Consider the following 23,977-nt stretch of genomic DNA (forward strand, 5'->3'; position numbering starts at 1 on the left):
CATTAACTCATAACACCAGAGTGGCAATTTCCGATCACAAGAGCTTTCCAGACACAGTAACGAAACAGCAGCTGTGAACAGGAACAAAATGCAAAAACACACAAGGACAAAAGTCCAACTTAGCTGGGAGTTGTCTAGTAGCAGGAACAAGCACAGAAGGCTTCTGATTACATTGATGACCGGCAAGAAACTGACAGAGGAGCAAGGTTATATAGCGACTCCCACATCCTGATAGGAGCAGGTGAACAGAGGGGATGATGCACACAAGTTCAATTCCACAAGTGGCCACCGGGGGAGCCCAGAATCCAATTTCACAACAGTACCCCCCCCTCAAGGAGGGGGCACCGAACCCTCACCAGAACCACCAGGGCGATCAGGATGAGCCCTATGAAAGGCACGGACAAGATCGGAGGCATGAACATCAGAGGCAGTGACCCAAGAATTATCCTCCTGACCGTATCCCTTCCATTTGACCAGATACTGGAGTCTCCGTCTGGAAACACGAGAGTCTAAGATCTTTTCCACAACGTACTCCAACTCACCCTCAACCAACACCGGAGCAGGAGGCTCAACGGAAGGCACAACCGGTACCTCATACCTGCGCAACAATGACCGATGAAAAACATTATGAATCGAAAAGGATGCAGGGAGGTCCAAACGGAAGGACACAGGGTTAAGAATCTCCAATATCTTGTACGGGCCGATGAACCGAGGCTTAAACTTAGGAGAAGAAACCCTCATAGGGACAAAACGAGAAGACAACCACACCAAGTCCCCAACACAAAGCCGAGGACCAACACGACGACGGCGGTTGGCAAAAAGCTGAGTCTTCTCCTGGGACAACTTCAAATTGTCCACCACCTGCCCCCAAATCTGATGCAACCTCTCCACCACAGCATCCACTCCAGGACAATCCGAAGATTCCACTTGACCGGAGGAAAATCGAGGATGAAACCCCAAATTACAGAAAAACGGGGACACCAAGGTGGCAGAGCTGGCCCGATTATTGAGGGCGAACTCCGCCAAAGGCAAAAAAGCAACCCAATCATCCTGATCCGCAGACACAAAACACCTCAAATATGTCTCCAAGGTCTGATTAGTCCGCTCGGTCTGGCCATTAGTCTGAGGATGGAAAGCAGACGAAAAAGACAAATCTATGCCCATCCTAGCACAGAATGCCCGCCAAAATCTAGACACGAATTGGGTCCCTCTGTCAGAAACGATATTCTCAGGAATACCATGCAAACGAACAACATTTTGAAAAAACAGAGGAACCAACTCGGAAGAAGAAGGCAACTTAGGCAAGGGAACCAGATGGACCATCTTAGAGAAACGGTCACACACCACCCAGATGACAGACATCTTCTGAGAAACAGGCAGATCCGAAATAAAATCCATCGAGATGTGCGTCCAAGGCCTCTTCGGGATAGGCAAGGGCAACAACAATCCACTAGCCCGAGAACAACAAGGCTTGGCCCGAGCACAAACGTCACAAGACTGCACAAAGCCTCGCACATCTCGTGACAGGGAAGGCCACCAGAAGGACCTTGCCACCAAATCCCTGGTACCAAAGATTCCAGGATGACCTGCCAACGCAGAAGAATGAACCTCAGAGATGACTCTACTGGTCCAATCATCAGGAACAAACAGTCTACCAGGTGGGCAACGATCAGGTCTATCCGCCTGAAACTCCTGCAAGGCCCGCCGCAGGTCTGGAGAAACGGCAGACAATATCACTCCATCTTTAAGGATACCTGTGGGCTCAGAATTACCAGGGGAGTCAGGCTCAAAACTCCTAGAAAGGGCATCCGCCTTAACATTCTTAGAACCCGGTAGGTACGACACCACAAAATTAAACCGAGAGAAAAACAACGACCAGCGCGCCTGTCTAGGATTCAGGCGCCTGGCAGACTCAAGGTAAATTAAATTTTTGTGGTCAGTCAATACCACCACCTGATGTCTGGCCCCCTCAAGCCAGTGACGCCACTCCTCAAAAGCCCACTTCATGGCCAAAAGCTCCCGATTCCCAATATCATAATTCCGCTCGGCGGGCGAAAATTTACGGGAAAAAAAAGCACAAGGTCTCATCACGGAGCAGTCGGAACTTCTCTGCGACAACACCGCCCCAGCTCCGATTTCAGAAGCGTCGACCTCAACCTGAAAAGGAAGAGCAACATCAGGCTGACGCAACACTGGGGCGGAAGAAAAGCGGCGCTTGAGCTCCCGAAAGGCCTCCACAGCATCAGGGGACCAATCAGCAACATCAGCACCCTTCTTAGTCAAATCAGTCAATGGTTTTACAACATCAGAAAAACCAGCAATAAATCGACGATAAAAGTTAGCAAAGCCCAAAAATTTCTGAAGACTCTTAAGAGAAGAGGGTTGCGTCCAATCACCAATAGCCTGAACCTTGACAGGATCCATCTCGATGGAAGAGGGGGAAAAAATGTATCCCAAGAAAGAAATCTTTTGAACCCCAAAAACACACTTAGAACCCTTCACACACAAGGAATTAGACCGCAAAACCTGAAAAACCCTCCTGACCTGCTGGACATGAGAGTCCCAGTCATCCGAAAAAATCAGAATATCATCCAGATACACAATCATAAATTTATCCAAATAATCGCGGAAAATGTCATGCATAAAGGACTGGAAGACTGAAGGGGCATTTGAAAGACCAAAAGGCATCACCAAATACTCAAAATGGCCCTCGGGCGTATTAAATGCGGTTTTCCACTCATCCCCCTGCTTGATTCGCACCAAATTATACGCCCCACGGAGATCAATCTTAGAGAACCACTTGGCCCCCTTTATACGAGCAAACAAATCAGTAAGCAGTGGTAACGGATATTGATATTTAACCGTGATTTTATTCAAAAGTCGATAATCAATACACGGCCTCAAAGAGCCGTCTTTCTTAGACACAAAGAAAAAACCGGCTCCTAAGGGAGATGACGAAGGACGAATATGTCCCTTTTCCAAGCACTCCTTTATATATTCTCGCATAGCAGCGTGTTCAGGCACAGACAGATTAAATAAACGACCCTTAGGGTATTTACTACCCGGAATCAAGTCTATGGCACAATCGCACTCCCGGTGCGGAGGTAGTGAACCAACCTTGGGTTCTTCAAAAACGTCACGAAAGTAAGACAAGAATTCAGGAATCTCAGAGGGAATAGATGATGAAATGGAAACCAAAGGTACGTCCCCATGAGTTCCTTTACATCCCCAGCTTAACACAGACATAGCTCTCCAGTCGAGGACTGGGTTATGAGATTGCAGCCATGGCAATCCCAGCACCAAAACATCATGTAGATTATACAGCACCAGAAAGCGAATAACCTCCTGGTGATCCGGATTAACACGCATAGTCACTTGTGTCCAGTATTGTGGTTTATTACTAGCCAATGGGGTGGAGTCAATCCCTTTCAGAGGTATCGGAGCCTCCAGTGGCTCCAAATCATACCCACAGCGTTTGGCAAAGGACCAATCCATAAGACTCAAAGCAGCGCCAGAGTCGACATAGGCGTCCGCGGTAATAGATGACAAAGAACAAATCAGGGTCACAGATAGAATAAACTTAGACTGTAAAGTGCTAATTGAAACAGACTTGTCAGGCTTCTTAGTACGCTTAAAGCATGCTGATATAACATGAGTTGAATCACCACAATAGAAGCACAACCCATTTTTTCGTCTAAAATTCTGCCGCTCGCTTCTGGACAGAATTCTATCACATTGCATATTATCTGGCGTTTTCTCAGTAGACACCGCCAAATGGTGCACAGGTTTGCGCTCCCGCAGACGCCTATCGATCTGAATAGCCATCGTCATGGACTCATTCAGACTCGCAGGCACAGGGAACCCCACCATAACATCCTTAATGGCATCAGAGAGACCTTCTCTGAAAATCGCCGCCAGGGCGCACTCATTCCACTGAGTAAGCACAGACCATTTGCGGAATTTTTGGCAGTATATTTCAGCTTCATCTTGCCCCTGAGACAAGGACATCAAGGCCTTTTCCGCCTGAAGCTCTAAATGAGGTTCCTCATAAAGCAACCCCAAGGCCAGAAAAAATGCATCCACATTGAGCAACGCAGGATCCCCTGGTGCCAATGCAAAAGCCCAGTCTTGAGGGTCGCCCCGGAGCAAGGAAATTACAATCCTGACCTGCTGTGCAGGGTCTCCGGCAGAGCGAGACTTCAGGGACAAAAACAATTTGCAATTATTTTTAAAATTTTGAAAGTGAGATCTATTCCCCGAGAAGAATTCAGGCAAAGGAATTCTAGGCTCAGACATAGGTGCATGAACAACAAAATCTTGCAAATTTTGTACCTTTGTGGCGAGATTATTCAAACCTGTAGCTACACTCTGAAGATCCATTTGAAACAGGTGAACACAGAGCCATTCAAGGATTAGAAGGAGAGAAAGAGAGGAAGGCTGCAGTATAGGCAGACTAGCAAGTGATTCAATTAAGAGCACACTCAGAACTAGAGGGAAAAAAAAAAAATTGTAGCAGACTTCTTTTTTCTCTCCTTTCTCAGCCAGTAATTTAACCCTTTTTTTTGGGCCGGTCAAACTGTCATGATTCTCAATGGCGAGAGAACATAGCCCAGCATATATGAGAACTAGCTCTTGGAAGATGGAAACTATACTGACCATGAACTAACCTGCCGCACAACTAGAAGTGGCCGGGTAGCATGCCTACGTTTTTTAACCCTAGATGCCCAGCGCCAGCCGGAGAACTACCTAATCCTAGCAGAGGAAAAGACAGTCCTGGCTCACCTCTAGAGAAATTTTCCCAAAAGGCAGACAGAGGCCCCACATATATTGGCGGTGATTTTAGATGAAATGACAAACGTAGTATGAAAATAGGTTTAGCAAAATCGAGGTCCGCTTTCTAGATAGCAGGAAGACAGAAAGGACACTTTCATGGTCAGCAGAAAACCCTATCAAAACACCATCCAGAAATTCCTTTAAGACTCTAGCATTAACTCATAACACCAGAGTGGCAATTTCCGATCACAAGAGCTTTCCAGACACAGTAACGAAACAGCAGCTGTGAACAGGAACAAAATGCAAAAACACACAAGGACAAAAGTCCAACTTAGCTGGGAGTTGTCTAGTAGCAGGAACAAGCACAGAAGGCTTCTGATTACATTGATGACCGGCAAGAAACTGACAGAGGAGCAAGGTTATATAGCGACTCCCACATCCTGATAGGAGCAGGTGAACAGAGGGGATGATGCACACAAGTTCAATTCCACAAGTGGCCACCGGGGGAGCCCAGAATCCAATTTCACAACAGAGGGGTTTGGGTTCCTGCAGAACTGGGCCGACTTCTCAGTTGGCTACAGGCTCTACGCTAGGGACGGGCTGCACCTCAATGGGGAAGGTGCAGCTGTGCTGGGGGAGAAAATGGTTAGAAGGTTGGAGGAGTGTTTAAACTAGGGATTGGGGGGAGGGTATTCATTTTATAGGAGGGGAAGATAGTGCAGATAGAGACCTGGGCACAAATGAGGAAGTTGGAGGTGGCGTTGGCATGGGGGATGGGGTTAGAACAGTTAGTAATTTAAGAAAGAATAGAGGTACAGAGAGTAACATCAAGTGCATGTATACTAATGCCAGAAGCCTCGCCAACAAAATGGATGAATTAGAACTAATGTTGTTGGAGCATAATTATGACATGGTGGGGATACCTGAGACGTGGCTGGATGAGAGCCATGACTGGGCTGTTAACTTGCAGGGCTATAGCCTGTTCAGAAATGACCGTACAGATAAGCGAGGGGGAGGGGTGTGTCTATATGTAAAATCTTCCTTAAAACCCATCCTGCGTGATAATATAGGTGAATTTAATGAAAATGTAGAGTCCCTGTGGGTGGAGATAAGGGGAGGGGGAAAAAATAATAAATTACTGATAGGGGTTTGTTATAAATCTCCAAAACTAATGGAAGCAATGGAGAATATCCTCGTAAAGCAAACAGATGAAGCTGCGACTCAAGGAGAAGTCATTATTATGGGGGACTTCAACTACCCTGAAATAGATTGGGGAACAGAAACCTGCAGTTCCAGCAAAGGTAATCGGTTTTTGACAACTATGAGAGACAATTACCTTTCACTACTGGTTCAGGACCCAACAAGGAGGGGGGCACTGCTAGACCTAATATTAACCAACAGGCCAGACCGCATATCAAATATAAGGGTTGGGGGTCACTTGGGGAATAGTGATCACAAAATAATAAGTTTTCATGTAACCTTTAATAAGATGGGTAGTAGGGGGGTGACAAGGACACTAAACTTCAGGAGGGCAAATTTCCAACGGATGAGAGAGGATCTTGGTGCAATTAACTGGGACGATATCCTGAGACACAAAAATACACAAAGAAAATGGGAGACATTTATTAGCATCCTGGATAGGACCTGTGCACAGTATATACCGTATGGGAATAAACATACTAGAAATAGGAGGAAACCAATATGGCTAAATAGAGCTGTAAGGGGCGCAATAAGGGACAAAAAGAAAGCATTTAGAGAATTAAAGGAAGTAGGTAGTGAGGAGGCATTAAATAAATACAGAAAATTAAATAAATTCTGTAAAAAGCAAATCAAGGCAGCAAAGATTGAGACAGAGAGACTCATTGCCAGAGAGAGTAAAAATAATCCCAAAATATTCTTTAACTATATAAATAGTAAGAAACTAAAAAATGACAGTGTTGGCCCCCTTAAAAATAATCTGGGTGAAATGGTGGATGAGGATGAGGAAAAAGCCAATATGCTAAATTACTTTTTTTCATCAGTATTTACAAAAGAAAATCCCATGGCAGACAAAATGACTAGTGATAAAAATTCCCCATTAAATGTCACCTGCTTAACCCAGCAGGAAGTACAGCGGCGTCTAAAAATAACTAAAATTGACAAATCTCCGGGCCCGGATGGGATACACCCCCGAGTACTGCAGGAGTCATTGATAGACCATTATTTTTAATCTTTAAAGACTCCATAATAACAGGGTCTGTACCACAGGACTGGCGTATAGCAAATGTGGTGCCAATATTCAAAAAAGGGGCAAAAACTGAACTCGGTAATTATAGGCCAGTAAGCTTAACCTCTACTGTGGGTAAAATCCTGGAGGGCATTCTAAGGGATGCTATGCTGGAGTATCTGAAGAGGAATAACCTCATGACCCAGTATCAGCACAGGTTTACTAGGGACCGTTCATGTCAGACTAATTTGATCAGCTTCTATGAAGAGGTAAGTTCCGGACTGGACCAAGGGAACCCAGTGGACGTAGTATATATGGACTTTTCCAAAGCTTTTGATACGGTGCCACACAAAAGGTTGTTACATAAAATGAGAGTAATGGGGATAGGGGAAAATATGTGTAAGTGGGTTGAGAGCTGGCTCAGGGATAGGAAACAAAGGGTGGTTATTAATGGAGCACACTCGGACTGGCTCACGGTTAGCAGTGGGGTACCACAGGGGTCAGTATTGGGCCCTCTTCTTTTTAACATATTTATTAATGACCTTGTAGGGGGCATTCAGAGTAGAATTTCAATATTTGCAGATGACACTAAACTCTGCAGGGTAATCAATACAGGGGAGGACAATTTTATATTACAGGATGATTTATGTAAACTAGAAGCTTGGGCTGATAAATGGCAAATGAGCTTTAATGGGGATAAATGTAAGGTCATGCACTTGGGTAGAAGTAATAAGATGTACAACTATGTGCTTAATTCTAAAACTCTGGGCAAAACCGTCAATGAAAAAGACCTGGGTGTATGGGTGGATGACAAACTCATATTCAGTGGCCAGTGTCAGGCAGCTGCTACAAAGGCAAATAAAATAATGGGATGTATTAAAAGAGGCATAGATGCTCATGAGAACATAATTTTACCTCTATACAAGTCACTAGTTCGACCACACTTAGAATACTGTGCACAGTTCTGGTCTCCGGTGTATAAGAAAGACATAGCTGAACTAGAGCGGGTGCAGAGAAGAGCGACCAAGGTTATTAGAGGACTGGGGGGTCTGCAATACCAAGATAGGTTATTACACTTGGGGCTATTTAGTTTGGAAAAACGAAGACTAAGGGGTGATCTTATTTTAATGTATAAATATATGAGGGGACAGTACAAAGACCTTTCTGATGATCTTTTTAATCATAGACCTGAGACAGGGACAAGGGGGCATCCTCTACGTCTGGAGGAAAGAAGGTTTAAGCATAATAACAGACGCGGATTCTTTACTGTAAGAGCAGTGAGACTATGGAACTCTCTGCCGTATGATGTTGTAATGAGTGATTCATTAATTAAATTTAAGAGGGGACTGGATACCTTTCTGGAAAAGTATAATGTTACAGGGTATATACACTAGATTCCTTGATAAGGCGTTGATCCAGGGAACTAGTCTGATTGCCATATGTGGAGTCGGGAAGGAATTTTTTTCCCCATGGTGGAGTTACTCTTTGCCACATGGGTTTTTTTTGCCTTCCCCTGGATCAACATGTTAGGGCATGTTAGGTTAGGCTATGGGTTGAACTAGATGGACTTACAGTCTTCCTTCAACCTTAATAACTATGTAACTATGTAACAGCTGGAGCTCAGGCCTGCAACAAGACATACCTAACACAATACCGTTAGTGACCACCAGAGGGAGCCCAGAAACACAGTTCACAACAGTACCCCCCCCCTTGAGGAAGGGTCACCGAACCCTCACCAAGACCCCCAGGGCGATCAGGATGAGCAGCGTGAAAGGCATGAACCAAATCAGCCGCATGAACATCAGAGGCGACAACCCAGGAATTATCCTCCTGACCATAGCCTTTCCACTTAACTAAATACTGGAGTTTCCGTCTAGAGATACAAGAATCCAGAATCTTCTCCACCACGTACTCCAACTCGCCCTCAACCAAAACCGGGGCAGGAGGCTCAACAGCAGGAACCATAGGCACCACGTACCGCCGCAACAAGGACCTATGGAACACATTATGAATAGCAAAAGACGCTGGAAGGTCCAAGCGAAAAGACACCGGGTTAAGGATTTCCAAAATCTTATAAGGACCGATAAAGCGAGGCTTGAACTTAGGAGAGGAGACTTTCAAAGGAACATGCCGAGAAGACAACCAAACCAAATCCCCAACACGAAGTCGGGGACCCACACCGCGGCGGCGGTTGGCAAACCGCTGGGCCTTGTCTTGTGACAATTTCAAATTGTCCACCACATGGTTCCAAATCCGCTGCAACCTATCCACCACAGAATCAACCCCAGGACAGTCAGAAGGTTCAACCTGACCCGAGGAGAAACGAGGATGAAAACCAGAGTTGCAGAAAAAGGGTGAAACCAAGGTGGCAGAACTAGCCCGATTATTAAGGGCAAACTCGGCCAGTGGCAAAAAGGTAACCCAGTCGTCCTGATCAGCAGAAACAAAACATCTCAAATAAGTCTCTAACGTCTGATTAGTTCGCTCGGTCTGGCCATTAGTCTGAGGATGAAAAGCCGACGAAAAAGACAAATCAATACCCATCTTAGCACAAAAGGATCGCCAGAATCTGGACACAAACTGGGATCCTCTGTCAGATACAATATTCTCAGGGATGCCATGCAAACGAACCACATTCTGAAAGAACAAAGGAACCAAATCAGAGGAGGAAGGCAACTTAGGCAAGGGCACCAAATGGACCATTTTAGAAAAACGATCGCACACCACCCAGATGACAGACATCTTCTGAGACACCGGAAGATCCGAAATGAAATCCATGGAAATGTGCGTCCAAGGCCTCTTTGGGATAGGCAAGGGCAAAAGCAACCCGCTGGCACGAGAACAGCAAGGCTTAGCCCGAGCACAAATCCCACAGGACTGCACAAAAGAACGCACATCCCGCGACAAGGAAGGCCACCAAAAGAATCCTGCACCAAGAGGGGATGAGGATGGGCGAATATGTCCCTTCTCCAAAGACTCCTTTATATAACTCCGCATCGCGGCATGCTCTGGCACAGATAAATTAAAGAGTCGTCCCTTAGGAAACTTACTACCAGGAATCAAATCTATAGCACAATCACAGTCCCTATGAGGAGGAAGGGCACTGGACCTGGCCTCATTAAATACATCCTGAAAGTCTGACAAAAACTCAGGGATCTCAGAAGGAGTAGAAGAAGCAATAGACACCAATGGAGAATCGCCATGAATCCCCTGACACCCCCAACTAGACACAGTCATAGCTTTCCAATCTAAAACTGGATTATGGGCCTGTAACCATGGCAGACCCAAAACGACAACATCATGCATTTTATGCAGTACCAAAAAACGAATCACCTCCTGATGTACAGGAGTCATGCACATGGTCACCTGCGTCCAATACTGAGGTTTATTCTCTGCCAATGGCGTAGAATCAATTCCTCTAAGAGGAATAGGATTTTCCAAAGGCTCCAGGACAAAACCGCAGCGCTTGGCAAACGACAAATCCATCAGACTTAAAGCAGCACCAGAATCCACAAAAGCCATAACTGAGTAAGAAGATAATGAACAAATTAAAGTCACAGACAAAATAAACTTAGGCTGAAAAGTACCAATGGCGACAGGATTAACTTTTTTCTTTAAACGTTTAGAGCATGCTGAGATAACATGTGTTGAATCACCACAGTAGAAACACAACCCATTTTGACGTCTATGATTTTGTCGCTCGGCTCTGGTCAGAATTCTGTCACATTGCATAGAATCAGGTGACCGTTCAGACAGCACCGCCAAAGGATTAACAGATTTGCGCTCCCGCAAACGTCGATCAATTTGAATGGCTAGAGCCATTGAATCATTTAGACCTGTAGGGATAGGAAACCCCACCATCACATCTTTAATGGCTTCAGAAAGACCATTTCTGAAATTTGCGGCCAGTGCACACTCATTCCATTGAGTAAGCACGGACCATTTCCGAAATTTTTGGCAATATACCTCAGCTTCGTCCTGACCCTGAGAGATAACCAGCAACATTTTTTCAGCCTGATTTTCAAGATTAGGCTCCTCATAAAGCAAACCAAGTGCCAGAAAAAACGCATCAACATTCACCAATGCAGGATCTCCTGGCGCCAGAGAGAAGGCCCAATCCTGAGGGTCGCCGCGCAAGAAGGAAATAACAATCTTAACTTGCTGAGCGGAATCACCAGAGGAACGAGGTTTCAGAAACAGAAACAATTTACAATTATTCCTAAAATTCAGGAATTTAGATCTATCTCCAAAAAACAGCTCAGGAATAGGTATTTTTGGTTCAGACATAGGGCTATGGATAACAAAATCCTGAATGCTTTGCACCCTAGCAGCAAGCTGATCCACACTAGAAGTCAGAGTCTGGACATTCATATCTGCAGCAGAGTTTCAGCCACTCAGAGAAAAAGGGGATGGTAGAAGCTAGGCAAACTGCAGCAAAAAAAAAACAAAAAAAACCTCAGAACTTCTTTTTAATCCCGCTTCTGCGATGCATTAAATATTTTCTTTTGGCCATGGCATTCAGTTATGATCCCAATGGCAGAGGATCTCTGATATTCCGGCAAGATAGCAAAAATATAAAGACTGCTCTAGGGAGGTGGAAACTGGGCTAACCGCATACCTGATCCTGACACAAACAACTAAAAGTAGCCGGTGAACGTGCCTACGTTGGTTCTAGACGTCTCGAGCCAGCCGGAGAACTGACTACCCCTAGAGGGAAAAAATAAGACCTCGCTTGCCTCCAGAGAAATTGAACCCCAAAGATAAAGAAAGCCCCCAACAAATAATAACGGTGAGGCAAGAGGAAAACACAAACGTAGAGATGAACTAGATTCAGCAAAGTGAGGCCCAATAGTCTAGATAGCAGAAAATAGATAGTGGACTATGCGGTTAGCAGAAAACCCTACAAAACATCCACGCTGAACATTCAAGAACCCCCACACCGACTGACGGTGTGGAGGGAGAATATCAGCCCCCTAGAGCTTCCAGCAAGTCAAAAATCAAATGTAAAGCAAGCTGGACAAAAACACTGAATAATGCAAATGATCCAAATTGCACAAAACAGACTTAGCTTTTCTTGCATGAGGCAGACTGAAAGGAATCCGGAGGAGACCAAATAGGTCTGGATACAACGATGCCAGGCAAGAGACTGAGTCCAGAGGAAACTCAAATAGGAAACACCCGCTGCTTAACGACACAGCTGGAGCTCAGGCCTGCAACAAGACATACCTAACACAATACCGTTAGTGACCACCAGAGGGAGCCCAGAAACACAGTTCACAACACCTGCTCTTGCTGCTATCAGCAGCTGCTGGCTCACACGCTGTCCACTGTGTTACAGTGCTGTAACTGGAGGTGACTTCAGTAAATTTACCACTGTTCAGAGGATAGCATGGGAACCGCCTGATGTATAGGCCCCCATTGACTTGAATGGGGTTGGATTTGGGATTAAGTTCAAGCACCTTTTTGGTACCTGAATGGATTTTTTTCAAACTTTGGCCTAACCGAATGAAAAAGAACATCCACGTGTCCGCTCATTCATTCCTATGGAAGAGTCATCAGAAGAAAACCTCTTCTGCATCTTCACCATAAAATTCAGCATCATAAGTATGCGAAATAACGTCTAAACAAGCCTGATGCATTTTGCAAACAAGTCGTTTGGACCAATCACTTTAAAATGGAACTCTTTGACCACAATGATCAAAGATATTATCAGGGATCCCGGGTATACCTACTGCCGGGAGGCTACTCGCCGCAGTAAGGGAGCCCAGAGCAGAACGGTGGAGAACTCACTGGGAAGCAAGCAGGACCTGACCCATGTGACATAGGGGGAGTGGCCAGGGGCAGAGCCAGGTGCCAGGGTGCATCGGAGAGTAGTCAAATGTGCTGAGATCAATAACCAGGTGATAAGCAAGGTACTGGAGGGTGAGACAGAAGGATAGTCAGGTGGAAGCTGTAGGTCAGGATGCCGAGTGAATCAAACAGACCGGATAGAGCACGGAGAGCAAACAAACACAGTGTGCACACGTACACCATGGGGTCAGGCACACAGACAGAATGAAGGTATAACTGACAGAGAAACCTAGTCCAGCATGGGTATAAATATCCTTCCCAGGTCCAAAAGGAGGCCACAACAATTAATCCTGAGAGGGCAGGGCATTAACCCTGTCCACATCATGACAGTAGGCCCCTCTTAAAGGGGGCCACTGGATCCCCAGGCTTCTCTGGATATCTGACATGGAAGGCCCGCACCAGGCATGCACCAAACTGGCCGGGACCCATGACCGATCCTCAAGAGAAGATGAGTCGCCCTCCAGGGCCGTGGGGTACTTGGTACCGGGTCCAGTACTTAAGGGGATGTGCCACGGCGGCGACCCGGTCCGTGGCCCTGGGCACCCATGTAAAAGGGGAAAGTCTTTAAAGGGAATGAAGTTTATGTTCGTGACGCCACCTGTGGTATTCGGTCAATGGGGACTGACGCTGCTTTAAGGGGTCCTCTGGGGTGATGTTATGGCAGCTAAATGGTATAACTTCCCACAGGTGAAGTATATCTCCAGGGCTCCCGGTGTGTAGATGGAAGATGGAGAATGGCACAGTGAAGAACAAGGACACAGGTTTGTCGTCTCTTTACCTTGTTTACTGAAGACTTCAGGCAGCCACAGTCCAGGGCACCAGATCATAGGGCAGGCAGGGTCCGGCCGTCTTGGAAGCGAATCCAGAGTCCCCTTTACCAAGTGGAGTTAAAAGCCTTCCTTTAGCGCGGTGGTGTTGTAGTCCCTTACTGCCTATGGCTTTAGATAAGGTCCTCACAGATATTCTCTCTCTGTCCCCGTATAGGACAGGACAGTAACCCGAATGAATGGTGACTTGAGTCTGTTTATAGGTACTCTAGCACGCCCGGGCTCTAAAGGTGTCACCGTGTCTTCTAGTGTGTGTGGGGACAGATAACTTGCAATTCAGCTGTCCTGCCGGTTTCTGCTGTCTATTTTTTCCAGACTCGCTAGTCGCTAGTATACCGTGACCCTAGGTGAGTTTTTGCTCCTGCTCCATGACTAGACTTCAGTTTTTTCATTTTATTTTTTTTTCATTTCATTTTATTTATTTTTTTATTTTATTTTTTTCATTTTATTTTTTTCAGCTCCTTTTTATCCCCTTATTTTCCAATTTTTATTTGCATCAGCTTATTTATTAATTTTTTCATTTTTTTTCATTTTTTTCACTTTTTTTCATTTTTGCTTCATTTCCCCCTCTTATTTTACTTATTTTTGCATTTTTAATTCTTTATTTTGGATTAATAATATCATTATTTCTTTTCTTTTCACTTGCATATCAATCCTCCAAACTCATAATACCTGCCCAGCCTATAGCGCTCTATTCCTCCTTTTTACACCATATTGCCCTCCTCCTCACTGCCATCATTAGCGCTGGATAAACATTCCTGCTCCCATTACCATAGCAAGTGTACACAACACACACTCTAACATGGCGGCACGTCACTTCCGGTCTACGTTGGAACTATACTGATGCCATCCACTTCACACCACTCCCTCCACAGCCATTCCTAGCTCTTGTTTGGCATTCCTGTCTCCGTAGCAACTGCCAGCGCATGCGCAGTTAGCCCCCAAGCTTAGCGATACGTCACTTCCGGTTTCGGACCGATCACCTCCGGTCCCGCGCTCTATAGCGCTATATAACGCTGTACTACAGGCAGAGAGGCAGCAATCGCCGCAGCTAGGCACGGGAGCACCGCTACTTCCTTCCTTTATCCAGGTAAATACTCTGGCGACCACATGGATGCCTTCACCTACCCAGCACTCCTGCTATATGCACACTCACATTACATTATTGCTATTACAGATTTGAAGCTGTCCAAACATTGCGCAAATATGCCTGGGCACTACGCAAACATAGATATTTATCCCTCCAACCCTCCCTCTTCCCTGGCTCTTCTTTTCAATTCTATTGTACTAATGTACTTTTCCAATTCTCTGCAGCATCACCGGGATCCTTTTCCCTATTCTCCCTATACGCTCTAAACTCTATGAATAAGGTAATAGTATGTTACTTTTTGCATACCAGTCCCTAATTGACTATATAGGGAGTCCCATTTGTATATATGTATTTATGTATATATGTGTAAATAGATGTTCATATGCTTATTGATCTATCTCCAATAGGATGACTGGATCTCTGGGGACTCTTACGGATATAAGGATCTACCATGTATTGATTGTCGTTTCATTATTTGTTTTTGTTATTTTATTTGTTTATTTTCTTTTATTGTTTACAGCGAGTATGATGAAGGCTCCGGTGGAGCCGAAACGTCTCTTATCGCTTTTTTTAAATATTCTGTTACGCTCCCTGAATACATTGAATAAAATTGTTAATAATTTGGCATCATATTCCCTGGGATAGTGCGGTGAAATTTATATTTGATTATTTACGGGACCATTTGGTCCGTTACACCTGCACCCTAATTCCCTGACAGAGTGCACGCTATATCTATTACTACGGTTTCTGCTGTAAGTCGTAAAGTCCTTACAACCTCGGTGGTCCGGCTACCGGTTATCTGTGCTTCAGAGGAAAGCAGCCTGATCTTAGCTGGTCTCCCCTGATGCTACTCTCCTGCACTTTGCTCTCCTGCACACTCACTGAACAATGTTTGGCTTTCTGTATGTCTTTTCCTCCAGGGGCTGCAGTACTTCAGACTACAGGCCCTTTCAGACCTTCTGACACTCTATGTCGGTCTGCTCTCTTCTGTGTCTCTCACTTTCTGAACTGAACTGAAACTGAACTCTTTCCCTCCAGATTAGGATGTATTTATAGGGGAGTTCACCCTAAACTAGACTTAGAGCTCCCCCTTCTGGTCTGGAGTGTGAACATGTTGTATGTGCAGCGCCCCAGAGTTCTGGTCGTTGCAGTACTGTGGCTCTGCCGCTAAGGGGAGCCATGGTACGTTCGATGGCACCGAAGGAGTTCCTCCAATCAGGTATCACAGACACCAATATGTTTCATAGCTGGGCCTCCGGGGGGAGCTAAGGGTGCTATTCATTAGGCCACTCCCCACCATAGTGGGTAAACTGGGGGTCAGGCAGAAAGTTAGAGAGAACGCTGACGGGATTGAACGGAGCAACACCCTGTGGCAGGGGGTGTTGTGAAGGGAGAGACTGTAGGGTCTCTGCCAGGGGTGGGATCCTGGCAGAGGCTTGGCATTGAAAGAACGTAACGGGTCCGCGCAGGCTCCTGGAAGCGGCGGGACTCAAGGAAAGGACTAGAAGCGAGACAGATTGTGCTGAGTGAGAAACGAGATCAAGCAGAAGGAGAATACCAGCAGGGGTTGTGCTGAAAGAGGCAGCACCTTGCTGAGGCGCAATACCGGTGGCCGGAACGCCGAGGGAGTGGATTAGAATACAGCTTCAAGCCATACTCCAAACAGCGGCAGGACAGTCGGTCTCAGGCGGGCTGTCTACCACATATCACCTATGAAGTCTTGGGGGGCAATTGCGGGAGAGGGGCGTCTCTAGGGTCCCGGAAGAACTCCAGGCCTACCTGACAAACGGGTGCCATTCCAACCTGAATACAGGGAAGGGGTGGATTACAGAGGAACATCAAATCGAGTTGTGAGGGAACTTAAGAAACAGACACAACCGTTGTGGGGTCACTTTCCGTGAGCACAGCAGGGAAGGACTACAACACATAGCGCTAGAAGGAAGGCACAGATTTCCACCTGAGAGGAGGGCTCTGGAGGTGCCATTGGACCGGCCGGACTTGCGCAGCCTGGTGAACCGTATTCTGGACTGAGGACTCAGAGATCTCCAGTAAAGAGGTAAAGAGACTGCAAACTGGTGTCCTCGTTATTTACCGCGACTTACACCCCACAACCGCACCGTTACATCGCTACCATTACTACCACCTATTTCACCGGACGTCCCCCACTGACGGACAGGGCCACGGACCGGGTCTAGCCACCGTGACAACCCCCAGAGCAGAGACTCAGAGGCCCGGCTCCGGGTGCCCCTCGGCCCTGCGGCGGTGTGGGGGCGCTCCAACTTGGCGTCACGAACAGGATCTACTTAAGCCTGAAGAATCAGGTCATGTGTGCCTAGAGACTGTGATTTACTGTGCTTGGACTGTACTTTATTGCAAGACTGTGTGCTGTGCCATTTGCCGCCAAAATCCGCCGCCATTGCAGCGCTGAGGAAAGCGCAGGAAGAGAAGAGGGGCGTGGAGTGGGCGTAGACGAGCTGGAGAGCGCGAACAGTAATGGCCGCCCAGTCTAAGTATTTCTGTGTCCTGAGGACGTGCCCGTCAACAGCTGAGGTACGCCTCCTGATCTTGGTCGGAGGGTGGAGACCATGGGGACGGGGCCGCCCACGGAAGAGACCGCGGGAAGAAGACGCGGGAGAGGAGAAAAAGATGGCGGCACCCGAAGCACCACGCGGAGCTGAGTCGGCTCAGTCTGAGGCCGCGGCGTCCGAGATAGGCTCCGAGGCACCGCTGCTGGGAGGTCTGACCCTTACCGAGTCCCCGATGGGCCGACCTCCGACGCCGTTATCGGAGGAACGTGTGGCTGCGGCCGAGGCCCGCCAGCTGACCCGCCGATTGAGGGCCGATGCCCGCGTGCTCACCCGGGTGGGCCAACCCACCGAGATTAAGCTGTCTCCCATTGCTCCTTACCCGGACCCGGCTGAAGGCGCCCTACCTGCACCGGGTCTGAAGATCATGCCGGATGCGGAGCACTTACGGCGCCTTATGGCAGAGTGGCGGAGCCGGCCCCAGCCTGCAGAACAAGTGGACTTGGTTAGTGTCCCCGAGATTTCGCCCTCACACTGGGGTGTTGTGGTGGCCTTCCATCCCCAGCAAGGGAGAGGGGTCATACAGGAGATCGGGGAGCCGATCCAGGTCCGGGTGGACCGAGAAGAGGTGGAACCTTCTGGCAGGCGGTCTGATTGCAATCTGGAGCCGGGGGACGCCGTCACCTATACGAGGTGGAGAAAGAACACCAGTGAGACGGGCTGGTTTGCCCGGGGGGTCCAACGATGTGTCGCCCTCCAGGCTGCTGCTGGGACACCAGAAGAGGATAGTCCTGGAGGAAAGGCAGCGGGACCTGACCCCGCGGAACCAGGGGAAGTTCGACCTCCCCGCGCCCCGGAGAGGCGGGTACGCCTACCGACGAGAAGGACCTCCCGGAGAGGGATTCTATCCTTACTGGGACCAGAACGGCGTCCTGGCTCACCGGGCCGATCTGTGAGTCTGGTGAAGCCAGAAAGAAGGTCACCTCCCGTAGAACCTCAGTAAGATATAGCTTCCAATGTTATGAAAATGTACATAGTTGCTACTTTATTGTTTTAACTGTTCCTGTTGCTGCTAAACCCGCCCAGGGTTAATGGATCCCTTTGTTGACCCGGGATCCCTGTGTTGTTCTGAGTTTTCCTAAAATTTTTGCACAAGTTTAAAGAACTGCAGAAATCATGGACTGTGCATGATTCGAACTTCCCTTGTAAATAGTTTGCACCTTCTTAAAGGTGCTCCCTACTGGTTTTAGCCAAAGACACTTTGCGAAGATATTTGCCCTATTTGTTTGAGCCAAAGACACTTTGTGAAGATACCTTTCCTACCGGTTCTAGTTAAAGACACTTTGCGAAGATACCATGCCGGAACCTTTGCATGGGCCGGTAGGCTGAGAAGACGAGCTACCTTAGAAAGACTTGGTCTCCTCTTAAAGGGGATGTGAGAAACTGAACTTGAGAGAGATACTGTTGCAGAACAGTAATGCCATAATGATGCCTTGAAAAGAAATGTAACTGTTTTACATGCTAAGTTATATGTGTTGAATTTGTTGAAATGTCTAAATAATGTTTTGCAGAAAGAAAAGATGCAGAGAGCCCGTAGGGGTAGAGATAGAGGTCTGCATAGTTGAAAGTAAGCAAAGTAATAATGAAGGTGAGGATAGAAGGTAAACCCCGCGTCCCCATTGAAAGTTACTTTGTTACTAAGGACAGAGAGTGAACCCGTAGGGGTTAGAGAGTGAGTCCTTAAAGGAGCCGAGTAGAGCTGGCTCAGAGTTCTTTAAACGAAAGGAATGTTATGTCTATACCATGTATAGTAGAGAAAGGCAGTAGGCCCTGGATGAACAGGGCGGTCCTGTAAAAGAAAGGAGAGGCAGTAGGTCTGGTGCCATAGGGACAGGCGGTCCTGCAGGTTCAAAGTAGGAGAATGTGAAGTTACCTTACCCTGTAATGTGATTATAGGAAGGCCTTTGGTAAACTAAGAGTGTATGTTTCCTAAAGGCAATGTTAATTTATTGTTCCAGAATTTGCACTAAGTAGAATACCCGGTTGGGTAACAGGAGTTATGCATAGCCTGTAATTTATAATGTTGACCATGTTTGTAACGTTAAAAGTGTCCTCACCTCCCATAAAGGGAAGCCTGTTCAAGTATACTTATCGTTTTGCACTCAACAAAATTGTATGTCTTTTTGCTAATCTGTATTGTTGTTTTTCTTCCCAGTCCCGGAGTACTGTGTTTAACCAGGGGGGAGTGCAGCGCCCCAGAGTTCTGGTCGTTGCAGTACTGTGGCTCTGCCGCTAAGGGGAGCCATGGTACGTTCGATGGCACCGAAGGAGTTCCTCCAATCAGGTATCACAGACACCAATATGTTTCATAGCTGGGCCTCCGGGGGGAGCTAAGGGTGCTATTCATTAGGCCACTCCCCACCATAGTGGGTAAACTGGGGGTCAGGCAGAAAGTTAGAGAGAACGCTGACGGGATTGAACGGAGCAACACCCTGTGGCAGGGGGTGTTGTGAAGGGAGAGACTGTAGGGTCTCTGCCAGGGGTGGGATCCTGGCAGAGGCTTGGCATTGAAAGAACGTAACGGGTCCGCGCAGGCTCCTGGAAGCGGCGGGACTCAAGGAAAGGACTAGAAGCGAGACAGATTGTGCTGAGTGAGAAACGAGATCAAGCAGAAGGAGAATACCAGCAGGGGTTGTGCTGAAAGAGGCAGCACCTTGCTGAGGCGCAATACCGGTGGCCGGAACGCCGAGGGAGTGGATTAGAATACAGCTTCAAGCCATACTCCAAACAGCGGCAGGACAGTCGGTCTCAGGCGGGCTGTCTACCACATATCACCTATGAAGTCTTGGGGGGCAATTGCGGGAGAGGGGCGTCTCTAGGGTCCCGGAAGAACTCCAGGCCTACCTGACAAACGGGTGCCATTCCAACCTGAATACAGGGAAGGGGTGGATTACAGAGGAACATCAAATCGAGTTGTGAGGGAACTTAAGAAACAGACACAACCATTGTGGGGTCACTTTCCGTGAGCACAGCAGGGAAGGACTACAACACATAGCGCTAGAAGGAAGGCACAGATTTCCACCTGAGAGGAGGGCTCTGGAGGTGCCATTGGACCGGCCGGACTTGCGGAGCCTGGTGAACCGTATTCTGGACTGAGGACTCAGAGATCTCCAGTAAAGAGGTAAAGAGACTGCAAACTGGTGTCCTCGTTATTTACCGCGACTTACACCCCACAACCGCACCGTTACATCGCTACCATTACTACCACCTATTTCACCGGACGTCCCCCACTGACGGACAGGGCCACGGACCGGGTCTAGCCACCGTGACAACCCCCAGAGCAGAGACTCAGAGGCCCGGCTCTGGGTGCCCCTCGGCCCTGCGGCGGTGTGGGGGCGCTCCATATGCATTGTGGTTACCTGATAAAAGATATTCCTTCATCGCTTCTAAACATAAAATCACTCTCCCCATGAGGAAAGCAATGCTACTGTGACTACCAGGACCCTGCAGTGCCACAAATACCCTTTCCAATGTATCAGATACTGGAGCTTCCGGCGCACCCACCGAGAGACAATGATGCCCCCCACCTCATACTCCAGCTGTCGCTCTACCAATACTCATGGAGTATCGGACAAGGAATCTTCCCTAACTGTCCCCACTGGCTTTAACAGGGACCTGTGGAAGACATCAGATATTTTGAAGGAGGTGGGCAGCTGTAGTCTGTAGGCCACCGGATTGACTACCTGCACAATTTTGTATGGACCAATAAACTTGGGGCCCAGCTTCATAGAGGTTATCTTAAGCTTGATGTTACGGGTGGATAACCACACCATCTCCTCTACTACAAACGTCGGACCAGGCCCACTCCCCCTGTCTGCAAATCGTTTGTACCTTTTCTGGGCTTTAGAGATGTTCGTCTGAACCTCCCTCCAAAGAGTTCTCAAAGGTTGTACGATGCATTCGGCTCCAGGACAACCGTGCAGTCCATGCGGTAAAATTCCCCCAAATGTGGGTCAAACCCATAGTTGACCTGAAAGGGAGATTTTCTAAAGGACTGACTCACACAAGAGTTGATCGCAAATTCTGCCATAGGCAATACCTCACACCAGTTCTTCTGTCTGGAAGAGGCCAGGCATCTCAGAATTTGCTCCAAAGATTGGTTTATGCTTTCAGTCTGGCTATTAGACTCCGGATGATAGCCAGAGGAGAAAGACAGCATAATCCCCAGCTTCTTACAAAAAGCCATCCAAAACATGGCCACAAACTGCACACCTCTGTCCGACACCACATTCACAGGCACTCCATGCAACCGAACAACATGCTGTATAAATAAGCGGACCAAGGTTTCAGCAGACGGTAATGCGGGCAAAGGTGCAAAGTGGGCTTGCTTGGAGAACCTATCCACCACCACCCATACCATTGAGTTGCCCCTGGAAGGAGGGAGATTTGTGATAGAGTCCATGGACAAATGTGACCATGGCCTATCTGGAATTGGCACAGGCACCAATTCCCTGGCTAGCCTGGTATGAGAACTCTTGTAACGGGTGCACACCCCACATGCAGTCACAAACTTTTTAATATCTGATAATCTGATACCATAGAGGGCCACCAGAAACCCCTAGCAACTGCTCCCCGCGTAGCTGCAATCCCTGGCTGAGCACTTAACACAAAATCGTGAAACTCCTGCAGGAGTCTGAGACGGAACTGTTCCGGCACAAACAAATTACCTGGGGATTTACTACGAGGAGCCCGGGTTTGGGCCTCCAAAATTTCTCTCTTCAAATCGAATGAGATTTCAGCCACCACTACTCCTGGCTGAAGAATGGAGGAGGGGGTTCTGGAGGGGACATAGAGTCAAAGTTTCAGGATAAAGCATCAGCCTTAGTATTTTTAAGGCTGATGGTAAATTGATGGTAAATTGAAATTGAGAAAAAAAAAAAAACACCGGGCCTGTCTGGGGATCAATCTCTTGGCAGACTCAATATAGGCCAAATTTTTATGATCAGTGACAACTGTAATGGGGTGGACAGCCCCCTCCAGGAAATGCCTCCATTTTTCAAAAGCCAACATAACCGCCAACAATTCCCTATTGCCGACATAATAATTTCTCTTGGCTGGAGAGGATTTTTTTAGAAAAGAAGGCGCACGGCTTCAGATTAGTGAGCGTGGAAGGACCCTGAGACAAAACTGCCCCCACCTCAGAAGGATCAACCTACACAATAAAGGGTCTTGACGGATCGGGCTATACCAACACAGGAGCTGAAGTAAAACATTTTTTTAGTGTCAGGAAAGAATTTTTTGAAGCCAGGGACCAATTTTTCACATCAGCCCCCTTAAGAGTGACGTCCAGCAAAGGCTTTACCACCTGTGAAAAACCCTTAATGAACTTCCTACAGAAGTTAGTAAAGCCCAAAAATCGCTGCAACCCCTTCAAGTCATGAGGCTGCACCCAATCCATAATTGCCTGGACCTTCTTAGGATTCATACGGAATCTCTCCCCTGACACAATTAAACTGAGAAAAGACAGTTATTGCACAAAAAATGAACATTTTTCCAGTTTAGCATATAAATGTTTCTCCCTGAGTCTCCTAAGAACTATACGCAGATGGTGTAAGTTGGTTTGACTGTCCGCTGAGTACACTAAAATGTCATCCAGGTAGATGACCACATAATGCCCAATTAGGTCAGAGAAAATAACATTAATGAATTTTTTTAAAATGGCTGGAGCGTTAGTGAGACTAAAGGGCATAACTAGGTTTTCAAACAGCCCCTCCGTCGTCAGGAATGCTGTTTTCCATTCATCCCCTTCCCGGACCCTTATAAGGTTATAAGTCCCTCGTTAATCGAGCTTAGAGAACCATTTGGCCCCCGTGATTTGGTTACATAAATCGTGGATCAGGGGAAGAGGGTACATGTTTTTTACCATAATTTTGTTCAGTTCCCGAAAGTCGAGGCACGGCCGCAAACTACCATCTTTCTTTTTTACGAAAAAGAACCCCGCTGCCACGGGTGAAACAGAAGGCCGTATATGCCTATTACGAAGACTCTCTGCTATGTCCTCCTTCATGGCTTGATGCTCAGGCCCAGACAAATTAAACAGGTGAGCCTTGGGTAACTTGGCTCCCGAAACTAAATCAATGGCACAATCGAAAGGTCTATGTGGTGGAAGCGCCTCAGCCTCGCTTTCGGAAAACACATCATCAAAGTCCTTCAGGTATTCCGGAATACACTCCAGACCAACAGACGACACAGATACAGATTTTACAGGGTTGAAAAGAGGTACTAGGTTACAACAAATACCGTTATCCTTACATCCCCACTGAGTGATCTACCCCGTCACCCAATCAATGATAGGATTATGGCATTGAAGCCAAGGCATCCCTAGTACCAGTCCAGCAGGCAAATTATCTAGAACAAAACAAACTTAATTTTTCCATATGAGAAGAACACACTTTCTGGGAAAAAACTTCAGACATGAAGCAAATTCTGTCCCCGGTGAGAGAAGATGAGTCAATAGCCACAATTTTAACAGGATCCTTAAGTCTGACTGTCCCTATCTTATTAAAAGTCACCACCTGAGCATCGATCAGGTTAATTGTAGAACCGCAGTCAACAAAGGCAGTGGTCATGACAGGACCACCAGCAAGTTCCAATTCCACCTGAAGCAAAATTTTAGCAAGTGAGGAAAAATGTACCTGGTAGTCTG

This window comes from Ranitomeya variabilis, chromosome 3 (assembly GCF_051348905.1).
Source record: "Ranitomeya variabilis isolate aRanVar5 chromosome 3, aRanVar5.hap1, whole genome shotgun sequence".
NCBI classification, from domain to species: Eukaryota; Metazoa; Chordata; class Amphibia; order Anura; family Dendrobatidae; genus Ranitomeya; species Ranitomeya variabilis.